Source organism: Culex quinquefasciatus, chromosome 3 (genome assembly GCF_015732765.1).
Source record: "Culex quinquefasciatus strain JHB chromosome 3, VPISU_Cqui_1.0_pri_paternal, whole genome shotgun sequence".
Classification (NCBI taxonomy): domain Eukaryota; kingdom Metazoa; phylum Arthropoda; class Insecta; order Diptera; family Culicidae; genus Culex; species Culex quinquefasciatus.
In genome coordinates, this window is record NC_051863.1 from 149,635,431 (window position 1) to 149,647,486 (window position 12,056).

Below are 12,056 nucleotides of genomic sequence, written 5' to 3' on the forward strand. Positions count from 1 at the left end.
TTTTTTTACACTCTAGTCTATACATCTATGTCTCCTATTCCAAAAGCCCTGTTTGAACAGATTATACAAACTCAGGATTTTGTGTCATGAAATCAGAAATCGCAAATAATTTTATCTAATCATCATTTTTTCACACTGTTTTAAGTTTTGTTTCGAAAACTATAAACAAATTTGTATTTTTCATGTATTTCCATAAAAAATCATACAAATGATACAAATGTAAGCTTAATACTTAAGATCGTTGGATAAAATAATAATGCCATATTGCTCCCTCGTCTGAGCCATATTCTTTTCATTACTCTTTATCGCACCAATCTTATCTTCTGACAAACTTTCAAAGTGTAAAGCTCGCCCCACAATGCTGCTGATATGCTTCCATTATGACGTGGAGCCTCCCTCCAGAGCCGATGCGATCGCACCCAGCTGAGATGTAATCTAATTGCAAACTATAAATTAAATTTTTAATGCAAGTTAAAAAGTTTAATTAAATTTTTGCTTCCCATCTTCCCCATCCAACCGGACGAAAAGAACCCCCTTCTTGTGTGCGATGCATATATGTGTGTTGGTTTGCTTTATGAAATAATTTTCCCGCCCCGGTTTTTCCCTCCACGTATGGCCAACACATCAGCCGAACCAGCAGTTTCCCAAACAATCCCCGAACGTCATCGTCGACTCGTGCAGCGACGACGCGGGGATTAACGTCACCGTTTTCATTATCTTCAACTTTTTGCCCCAGTTATTGGCGTAATCTTTTGCCATCTTGGGTGTGTTTGTTTTTATATTTTTGAAAGTGATTCATGCTTCAAGTTATGTAAAGAAAAGAAAATATATTTTTATAAACATATTATAAGATCTTAATCCATTTCATGGAATCATCAGTTAAGGCAAAAATTGAATGTTTGTTCTATTCTTTTAATAAATTTTATTATTGGAATAAAAATCAGTTAGAGTTAGAAAATCATTTCCAAAAATTTTGTTGATGTGTTATATACCTTGAAGATGAAACACTCCTATTTTTCTCCACATTCGCTGACAGCCAGGAGAAATGCGATAGTGTTGTCAAAGTTATAATCGCGCTTATTTCATCCAACTGATGGCGAAAAGCTTGCTGAATCCATTTACCCTCTTCGCCTAGCTTTTCTTGGTTACTGCACGAGATCTGACTTTTTGAAACAGGAAACAGTCGCTTTCGCGCCAAGGTTGACGATGGAAAAGAAATTCGTCTTTACTTTCCTGTTTGCGACATCTCGTCAGTGGATGGAATAGTTTCTCGTAGAAGAATGAAATAGTTTCTGAAAGTGAATGATTATTGATAATGCTTGAATTTTGTAGAAATAAAAAAAGAATCATTGAAACTTAAGGTATCTAGAAAATAATAATACAAATATTATAAACAAACTGAGTACAGCTTCACGAGTCAGTCTAACGTTTCTCTGACGATATCCAATAACTTCATGTCGCTATGAAACTGGAGAGCATTCACAGCAAAAGCATAAGAATGGTTGGGACATATTTTTCGACCATTTCGCATCCCACTATAAATTCCATCTTGACTGCCCACCGAGAGACCACGCGAGCATTTTCCATTTGTTGCAGTCACTTTCAATCGAATTACGGCAAACTTATGCTGTAGAAAACGGGAGATAATGTTTTTCCTCGATTTTTTTCATTGTTGTTAAAATCGATATGCAGTAGATATTCAGTGAAAATAGAAAACAGGAAAAAGTTTTAAAAACATTGTTCAACAATGTGAATAGGGTGAGAAAGAGAGGGGTGACAATCCATGTTTATAGCATAAGAAAATGTTTTTTTGCAATTCCGTCGTGAAACTACTTACTTTTCCTGTCATTCTTGAACGACGAAATAGCCTACTTTTCTGTACCAAAAATAACAGAATCGAATAGCAACACTTTTCAAAAATAAATGGGTGCTCAAAAGTTGAACTTTTCAGCACTCAAATGGGTGCTGAAAAGTTGAGCTTTTTAGCACTTGTTTCGAAAAGTAACACTTTTCAACATTTCTTTGATTTAAACGTTTTATTGACAAAATACATGAAAATTTGACATAAAATTTCACTCAGTGTGTGTTTTTTTGGAATTGCAAAAATGTTGTATGGAACTCGTTGCAAAACATGTTTTTTTCAGCACTCTTCGTATTTATCCAACTCGGTAACCTCGTTGGATAAATGTACGACTCGTACTGAAAAAATCATCTTTTTGCAACTTGTTACATAATGTTACTATTTGCAATTCCGTCACCTGAAACAACTTACTTTCCTAGTCATTCTCGAGCGACGAAGCGGCCTACTTTTATTTATTTATTCACCGCCTCCATCTGAAATGCTCAGGCTGTATCTTAACACTAACTAATTCTTATTTTAAACACAGATTTGGTCACAGCATAATCGAAACAAGTACAGACTTCGTTGAATTTACGGAGACAAACATCGAGCGGGTTATAATAACCGTAGTCAAACAGATGCCTCGGAATCCACAATAAAGGACGTTCACTTCTGAGTCCTTGGCGCGCCGGTTCGTTGAAGCGTACGTTGCCGCGGATGCTGTCGCAGTCGATGTTGCCTCGTAGCAGGTCGAACACGAAGAGGCGCTGCATCAGGATCCTACGCTGGGCGAGAGATTGCAACCTAAACAGCAAGCAGCGTTCCTCGTACGGTGGCAGGATTTGCGGGTTGGTCCATGGTAGCTTGCGTAAAGCAAACCTCACAAAGGCACGCTGTACTCGTTCAAGCCGTGCAGAGTGCGTTACGTGATAAGGCGCCCAGACTATCGCAGCATACTCCAGCACACTCCTGACCAGCGAGACGTACAACACCTTCAGAGCGAAAGGGTCGTCAAAGTGGGCGGTGTTTCGCTTCAGAAAACCCAGCATGGCAAATGCCTTTGCAGTTGTCAGCGCAATGTGTTCATTGAACCTCATTTTACGATCTACCGTCACGCCTAGATCCTTGATCGATGTGACACGATCTAGAGCACGACGCTCCACTGTGTACTCGAAGCGTAAGGGATCCCTAGAACGGCTGAACGAGACGACCTTGCACTTCTTCGCGTGCACCTTCATGCCATTCAAATCGCACCAGTTGAGAAGAGAGTTGATGTCCGACTGCAGTGCACAGCAATCGGCGTTGTTCTTTACTTTGCGGAACATCTTCAAGTCGTCAGCGTACATCAGCGTACTGGAGCTGGTAAACGCGCAGATTTCGTTCACAAACAGAATAAAAATAAGAGGACCTAGGTGACTGCCTTGTGGGACGCCGGAAGGAATTTCAAATATGCCGGAATGAGCGACTCGAAGGTTGACGAAGGCCTTCCGATTCGTCAGGTACGAACGAAGCCATTCAGTAATCCAGTCGGGGAGACCAAGCCTGCGGAGCTTCCGAATGGTAAGTGCATGAGGTACCTTATCGAACGCCTTCTCAAAGTCGATGTAGATAGCGTCTACTTGTTCGCCGGCCTCGAGGGCGTTTACTGTTGGGTGCACAAAAGCAAGGAGGTTGGTTGTTGTCGATCGTTTTCGCATGAATCCATGCTGATCACCCGAAATGATTGGACTTACTACCGCATACAGTCTTTCGTACACAACTTTCTCCAGCACTTTGGCAAGGCAGTTAAGAATCGATATCGGACGATAGTTCTCGACTTTCTTGGTGCTTCCTGACTTGTGGATCGGAGTGATCGACGCAACCTTCCACATCGCAGGGAAAGCGCCCTGTCGGAGCGACTCGTTGAAGAGCCTCTTCACTGGAACGGCGAGCGAGCTAGCACAGGATTTGACGAGTGACGGTGGAATTCCATCCGGACCAGGTCCTTTAGCAGCATCCACATCAGAGAGCGCTTTTAGCACATCGTCGTCGTTGAGAATTGGGAGGGGCAACGGCAGATTGTGACTGGGCACATTGTCAAATTCCTGTTCGCGAGGTGGAATCTCGTCGGAGCTGTGCACTGACTTGAAAAAGTCCGCGAAGAAGTTGGCTGAGTCTGCTGGAGATTTAGAGCACACATCGCGGTAGGAATTTTCGATTCACATTTTTCCTGCTGTTCACGTAACTCCAGAACTTCGATGGATCGCGTTTTAGACTGCTCTGAGTGTTATTGATGTAAGACCGGAAGCTTTCTTGATTCTTAGCGTTGTACTCGTCCTCGATGTTTTGCACCATTACCTTGTCCCATGCTGTCCTTGACTCCATGTAACGCGACGTCGCCTTGCGTAAACGATTCCTCAAGGTTCGTAGCTCATCGTTCCACCACGGCAGCTTGTATCGGTGACACATTCGTCGGATTTTCTTCGGCACAACCTCGTGTAGGATGGTGTTAAGCTCCCCGTAGAAGTTTGCAGTGGCTTCATCAACTGAGGAAGAACCAAGACAAGTTTCCCAGTCGACGGTGGAAATTCTCGCGTTCAAGTGGTCATAGTCACATTGGGCGAAATCGAAAACTTCATCTGCATCGTCCTGAACGTCGGTGCCGCCTAGATCGTAATCCAGTTTGACAAGGATAGGCTTATGGTGAGGGTCAGGTTTTAAAAGAGGACATGCTGGATCGAAAAGTTCGACAGCAGTAGTGTCGCTCACAAAGGCCAAATCAAGTAGATTTCCATGTGTACTAGCCAAATTGTTGATTTGAAGAAGCCCACTCGAAAGCATCGATTCCATCAGCAAAATTTCCTGGTCTGCCGAAGCGTTGATAGGGAGAAAGCTCTGCGTATCGTCATCGAAGAACCATGTTAGCGCTGGAAGGTTGTAATCACCGACGACGAGGACCAAATCTCGCAATCCGGCCATGCTGAGAATTTGTTGAACAGCTCCCGAATGAAGAGAGTACACACCAACATCGCTTGCCGGTCGAATGTAAATACAGCAGACGAAGAGTGTCTGATGCGGCAGTGTGATGCGAACAACGATTTGTTCCAGGCTCTCACAGCTCACGAGTTCAACTTCCTTGCAGTGCCGACCTGCTTTAACCGCTACTAAAACTCCACCGCCGCGTTGGAAAGATGACGTTTCTGCGCTTCGGTCGCACCGGAAAATGTCATAGCCACCAGCAAATTCGCAGTCTTTGATCCCGGGTATCAGCCACGTCTCGGTAAAGATGACAACGTCGTATTCACAGGAGCCAAGGGCTAGTAGGACGGTGTTCGTTTTGGTCCTTAAGCCTCGCACGTTCTGATAGTACACGTTCAGAAATCCACGCTCAGGCGCTGCCGAAGTATGATCAGGAGAAGCCACGACAGTTGATACACTGGATGTCGCGGGACGGCTCGGTGCAGCAGGCGATGTTATAAGAATTGGCGGCGGTGATGTTGCGCTGAAAACTGAGCGAGTATCAGAGCTGATGCTAGGTGTGCTGAATTGGTACTTGCCGAAGGGCGCCGGTTGAGAGACCCCTCCCCCGGCACCGACACCAACACCAGGACGACTCTGATGGCTGCGACTTGCTGGAGTTCTTGAACGGTGGCTGAGCGAGGGCGTGGTGGCGTCGGGCAGGCGAGGGGCTCTCATAAGGCTTTCCACGGCGCGTCCTGGCGAAATCTGGAAGGCACGAACTGATTGCGGTGAGGCATGCGCAGTCTGGGTCGCTGAAGTGGTGGCACACGAGCTGGAAGTTGGACGAGCATCAGGCAGGAATTGTTTCGATCGTAGAGGATACTTGCCGAAGGGCGCCGGTTGAGAGACCCCTCCCCCAGCACCGACACCAACACCAGGACGACTCTGATGGCTGCGACTTGCTGGAGTTCTTGAACGGTGGCTGAGCGAGGGCGTGGTGGCGTCGGGCAGGCGAGGGCTCTCATAAGGCTTTCCACGGCGCGTCCTGGTGAAAACTGGAGTGCTAGTGCTGGGAGATGCTGGGATAAAGAACGCGGAGAGACTTGGATTGCCGGTGCGACCGCGTCGCACGTTAGTCTGCCTGGTGATCCATGGGTGAACCATCTTGACTTGAAGTTGACACCGTGCCGTTCGTGATTAGCTGCGCACTCTTCAGAACTTCCTCTTCCTTCTGCTGAGCCTGCTCCGTGTTGATTGGAATTGATGCCAGCGCAGACTTCAGCGGCGAAATCGGCGTTGTTGGTTCCGTTAAGGGCGAGAGCAGGGGTGGAGGAGGATTTTCCTGATTCTTGACGACGGCAAGTGAGGGCTCCCAAAAAATTTCTACGTTGCGCTCTTCAAATTCACGGAACACGAGACCATTCGGCCATGTCGTAGAAGCGAGAGCCTTGTGTTTAAGGTCAGTATGCACACCAACTTTGAAAGAGATGAATCTCATTCTGCTGACATCTTTGCCTTTGGCCACTAGTCTCTTCACTTTGATGTCTTCAACTCCGAGACGCTCGACAGCAAGTCTTGCGATTTGCTCCTCTGTCACATTGCGGGAGACACGGGATAGGTAGAGCCAGAAACGAGCGTCATCGTCATCTACAGCTCTCTCATACCCGGCAGCGACAATGCCGTCCTCAGCAGGGGCAGGTCTGTCAGGGTTTCCGGTGCCTTGTTTCGGCGGAATGGGTTGCGGTCCTGGGGAGCAGGTTTCGTTTCAAAAGACGCCGGCCTGACCCGCGAAAACCACCTGGACGGAGACTACCGGATTTGGGAGTCAAAGAGTTTGACGCAATTAGCTTGGCAAAGTTTGCGCTCAGCTCAGTTTTCAACTCCGACATGATTTCCGTTTTGAGCTGCTCGACGATGCGGTTGTGGTGACTCAACGATAGTTCCTGCCCAGCCTCGAACGCACATTGAATTGAGCGGCGATGACGGAGGTCCGACATGAGGGTGGTGCAGGATCTGCAGAGCCAGAAAATTTGGCGGTGCGAGGCAATCTCCTTCAACAGCTCTGGTTTGACACCGCTGCACTGCAGATGGAATACCGCGTTACAGAACCCTGGCAGGAAACAAACTCGTCGAGCACATCCCCGTGCACGAATGGCAAAGGATTGCGTTCTTATCAGAGTCCATTGCCGACGCAGTAGCCGTTTCGACGTGTTGTTGCTCCGATATCCGTTTTCCCGATTTTGGAAAGATCAGGCTTTAACGTTCTGCAGCAACCAGTAAGTAAACCACCAGCAAGTAGGCAACCGTGCACAAAGAGCTAGTCACAAATCCGCTACTAGTCAATAGATGGCGCTGATTTACAACAACAAAAGTGTTGGAGTGAGCGGAGAGAATTGTGTTTCGAGCAGCACTTTCTTAAACACAAAACACCAAACTTTATATCACTTTTACGAATTAACTCGCGGATTTATCGCGTGCACTCCAGTAATTTCGACGAAATTTGAACCCGATTATTGAGCCGAATGACAATTTGTGAAAGAAACAGTAATAAAACACACAAAAATGAACCAAAATTATCAGAGCTCCGAAAAAGGTAAACAACTGACTTCTGGATAGATATCGAACCTTTTCCTTTCCAAGAATAACAGAATGAAAAATTAATACCTTTCATTACCAGTGATGAACGTTTATACTTTTCAGCACTGGAATGGATGCTAAAAAGTGGAAGTGTTACTTTTCAATACTAATGCTGAAAAATTAGTATCGAAAAAAAAAAATTTCAATATTTTTTGTGTTGATCACCGTGTTTGACATAAAAAAAATCCACTCAAACGCGTTTTTCGAAATTGCATAAATTGTGTCAATTCGAGCCTAACATTTCATTAGGGCACACAACCAAAACGTAAACATTCTGGATTATTCCACTATTTCATTCATTAGTACATGTATGGAGAATGCACTCCAAGAATCAAATTGATAGCAAGCAATTTCCTATTGAAAGGAAAAACACAAAAGGACGCATAACAATGTTCACTCCAACCCGAAACAAAAATGTTCAAATGTGCCCTTTTCTTTTTCGTTAGTTGGTTGCTTCCGCGGCTGCTGTTCTTTACACTTTTGAATAATTTTTAGGTTTTACACACTTTGTCTACTACATACATTCTATCACAAAAAATCACAAATTATCAAAATTGCCACTGAATTCCTCATCACTTCCAACTAAATGAATGGGACCATAAACATCATTAAAAACCGCAAACAGGTGACAGCGCTTTAGTGCCCTTTCAGCTCTGTTCGAAAATGGCCCATTAGGCCATTGCAAATATTTTTCTAAGTAAATGTTGGTCCCCAACCCTCCCCCTTTTCATAATCGGCTCAAAAAATCATGAGGCAAAAAAAAATTTTTTTTTCAAAAAACTTAATTTTTTTAAAGGAAATAGAAGTCTAACTAGCTGAAAAAAATTAGAAATGCATTTTCTTGCGTTTAAAATCATATTTAGCATGTCTGGAATCGAATAATTTATTTTTTATTTTTTTGTGGAATTTCAATGTATAGCGCAAAAAGTATTTTCTAGCAGGATGATTGCAAAACAACTGGGCAGGTGTAAAATGCACTTGAGAATACTTTTTTCATTCAAATCTTGAGACCATGGCTTGTAATTCCATTTTTTTATATTTATTTTTTTAGTTTTATTGCGAAAATCAACATAAACTTAGAGGCAACAAAGCAGATTAAATGATATTGTTTTATCGTATGATCACAAACACGATTTCCTCGAATCGCGGTTTTTGATTTTATGGTTTTTAATTTTGATGCATTCGTTTCCTGAAACATATCAAAAATTTCTAAAATATAAAGATTAGATTTTTGGAATTATTTTTTTTTTTGTTAAATAAAGTTAATCAAAATTTTGGCTTAATTTTTGAAGAATATTTCTAATTAATATACAAAACATTGCTGAAGATACCAAATCGATCAGAAAATTCCTTCAAAATTTACAGATTTCTGAATATTTACGTTTTTTTTTTTTTTTTGTATGAACAGCTGCCAAATTTTCATGGAGACTTTTTGGGTGAACCAATGTCACAACATGGCTTCTTTATTTATACTAAAGGCCTCCGAAGTTTTTATGCCAATTTAAAAAAATAAATAAATTCCATACCTGGTTTTGGTGGAAAATTGCTCATATGCAACATATATTGAGTTGACATCAAAATGTCAACCGAGACTAACTTTGTTTTACTGATTTATCCACAACTGTACAATATCAGGAAAAATGCTACTTAATCCTAACAAAAACCACACAAAATGTTTTCCACTTTTCACAATATTCCCCAGCGGTTTCAAAACTTCCTCCCGAGCACCAGCATCGCGGTACATTTCACAAAAGTTTCATTTGCATTTTTAAATGAGTGCTCCTCTCGTATCCAAGTTCCAGAAGGTGGCTCCAGCGAGGGAAAGTAGACGAATGAAAATTAGGGAAAAACGATTTGACGGGGGTCTCACGATGATGATGGTGATGGAGTCACTGAGTAAATTGTTGGTAATTTGAAAATTGGAGGGAGCGGGGGAATCACGGGTGTGAGTCGCCGGAAGAAGAAACCATCACGAAAATTAAATAAATTTTCGTTACGTTACACTTGTGGAGCAAAATGTTGGTTGCGGAATGAGAAAAAATAGCGGAACGAATTTTCCGCAAGGAATAAAGATTGTGTTTTCCGGAATTTTCTTTTAGTGCGATGAATTAGGGGAGATAGAAAGACTGGCAAGATTTCCAATGAGTTTTGCAATTTATCCAGATAATATTGTGCTTTGGTTTTTTATGTTATTGAGATGCATATTATAATCATATCAAAATAAAAAAAAAAACATTGAGGAAAAATAATTTTTTTAACTATCCTTTTATATTTTTGGATAAGCCCTATTTTGGAGGATCCACAGAATGTTGAAACTGAAACCTGTAGATTTCTCGCAGCAGTTCGGCGTCCACGAGAAACTCATTAAACTCAAAGCAAACATTGATGATATCGTTTTTATTTGGCAAAGTTTGCAGCTTATTTCGCGAATTATTGTCGTGAAAAGCGGAAGGCGGCCGTAATCGAAGATCTATGTTGTTGTTGTTTGGATGAAGCCTCCCAGTTGGGTGTAAATTGTGTCCTCGCCGAAACGCCCTTCGTGGGATCCAAGATTAATCCGCGTAATTAATGACGCGCACGTTGTCAATTTATTTGCCCGAATTAAACACCTCCTCGTGCCAGCAGGGCGGGGGAACGGTCGTCTTGATGTTGGTGTGAGGGAAGTTTGCGTAGTCTGATTTGTTGAATTACTGGCACCGGAAATGTTGATGATTGATTGTGTTTACTTGGCTGGGTTGGGTGGGCGATGTCCTTCCGGGAGGCGTTGGGCAGACTTAATCAATATGGTGTAATATAATTAGAACGAAAAGAACCTGAAACTGAACGCGAAGTAGGAAGGAAATCCTGCCTTTTAACAGCAATTTGAGCGTCCATCTCGGCACAAATTTTCAGAAAATTGTTGAAAATCGAAAAAAAATTTAAATAAAAAATTCTTCTCTTATGCAACAAATTATTAACGTTACAATATTCTGTTTTTTTTTTGAATCCCAATCCATCAAAAGATTGAAAATGTCTAACATTTCCATCTCATGAAGCCGTCTCAGCTTAAGAGCACGATTTCGGCTTTCATACACTCTCTGGCTAAAAACTGCCGCACTCACAATTTGGCACCACCATTCATCGGTGCAAATGACAAAATTCAAGTACCGACTGCACTCATCTTGGTGTTGCGGTTGATGCAATTGGGCAGAATTTCGGTCGACGGCGCCGGAAGCCAGACATAATTTACACACCGCAAACGGCTCCATCGTCCCGAACAGCAGCCATTAAACTAATGCCCGCAGAAGAAGGGGGACTGAGTCTCGACTCAGCAGGCTCTATCTGAGGATGATCAGCCACTGAAGTGCGTACTCATCGCTGCTGGTACCTACGATTTGGAATTATCAAGTGCGCCATCGTCGAGTCGGTTGCATCCGGAGCCTGGTGGAGTTTTGTAAATTTATGTCTCTGGATGGTACCGAAAGGAGGGAGATTTACAGCTTTACACGAGGACGGCATTCAAAGGATTTGGCAACGTCGTCTGATAGCAAAAGTGAAACAAATGTGACAATGCTTTGAGTGCACTCAGCTTGGGGACTGTAGACGGCAACTAGACTCGTGATTTAATCATTGGAAATTTTGGTGAGCACAACTCAAAACTCGTACACTTTGGTAGAGCACACCTCATGTAGCAAAATGTTTCAGAATTTCTTGAAGAGCTCGTCAAGACTCGGTCCAAACTGCTATGCTGTAGCTATTTTCAAGAACTCTTGTAGAAATCCTAAAACATTTTTGCTTCTTGGGATTGAAGTTGAACGATTTGAAAAGTTAAATTAATTAGTTGGGCCATGATGACGAATTCAAGTTTCACATTACACATTTTTGAATAATTTGTGACTCGAAACTCGACTAAAGATACCAAGGGTCCAACGACGAATCCTTATCCAACTCCAACTACAACTTTCATACAAATTTGATGGGAATTAGCCTAAATCACCTTCAACCATCACGATTCCAGTTTCTCAGAATTGATTGACTCCTTTTCCAGCACGTTAAAACACGATGACTCTAACGAGGCTACGACGAGTTGTTGATAAGGATTTTTCAGCGAATCGATAGTTTCCTCAGTTTAGGTTGTTGTCCGTGTGTTCTTGGTCAGCTCCACAATCAAAGCAGTGACGAAAAGTATTACTTTTCAAAACAAGTGCTGAAAAGTTTAACACTATTTTTTCCTAGAAAAACTGACTTTAATTGGACTGTTATTTGAAATAGAAAGGTAATATTAAAGAAAAGAGGTAATATTAAAGAAAAGTTGCCCTGTTCAGCAGGCCGTAGAGGGTTTTGTAGAATTGCTCTGATAACAACACCTGTATTGCAACCGTTATGTGAAGGGATACGAGTTTTTTTTTTAAATAGCGATAGTAGCTTTTAGTTTGAAGCAGGGAATCTTAATTTCAACATTTACTGTTTTCCAAAACAACTTCACGCGACGGTTCACTACACAAGTGCTGCTGGTTTTTAGATTGTCCAAAGTGATTATACTGTACTGGTGTGTTCCACATGTCGAAACTATACCCAAAATGAAGCAGTACAGTTTCCACTCTTCAAGCAAGGAGCAGAATTGGCCGGACCGAGTGTAATAACAGTTTCTGTGGAAAAC

The 12,056-nt window shown here is 42.5% G+C and overlaps 1 protein-coding gene across 1 annotated transcript in view; it reads left to right on the plus strand.

Annotated features, from left to right (window-relative positions):
• LOC6037148 (pikachurin) overlaps positions 1–12,056 on the plus strand; it is a gene marked incomplete at its 5' end in the record, with an annotated part of 226,670 nt that overhangs the window by 170,383 nt on the left and 44,231 nt on the right. The window lies entirely within an intron of this gene.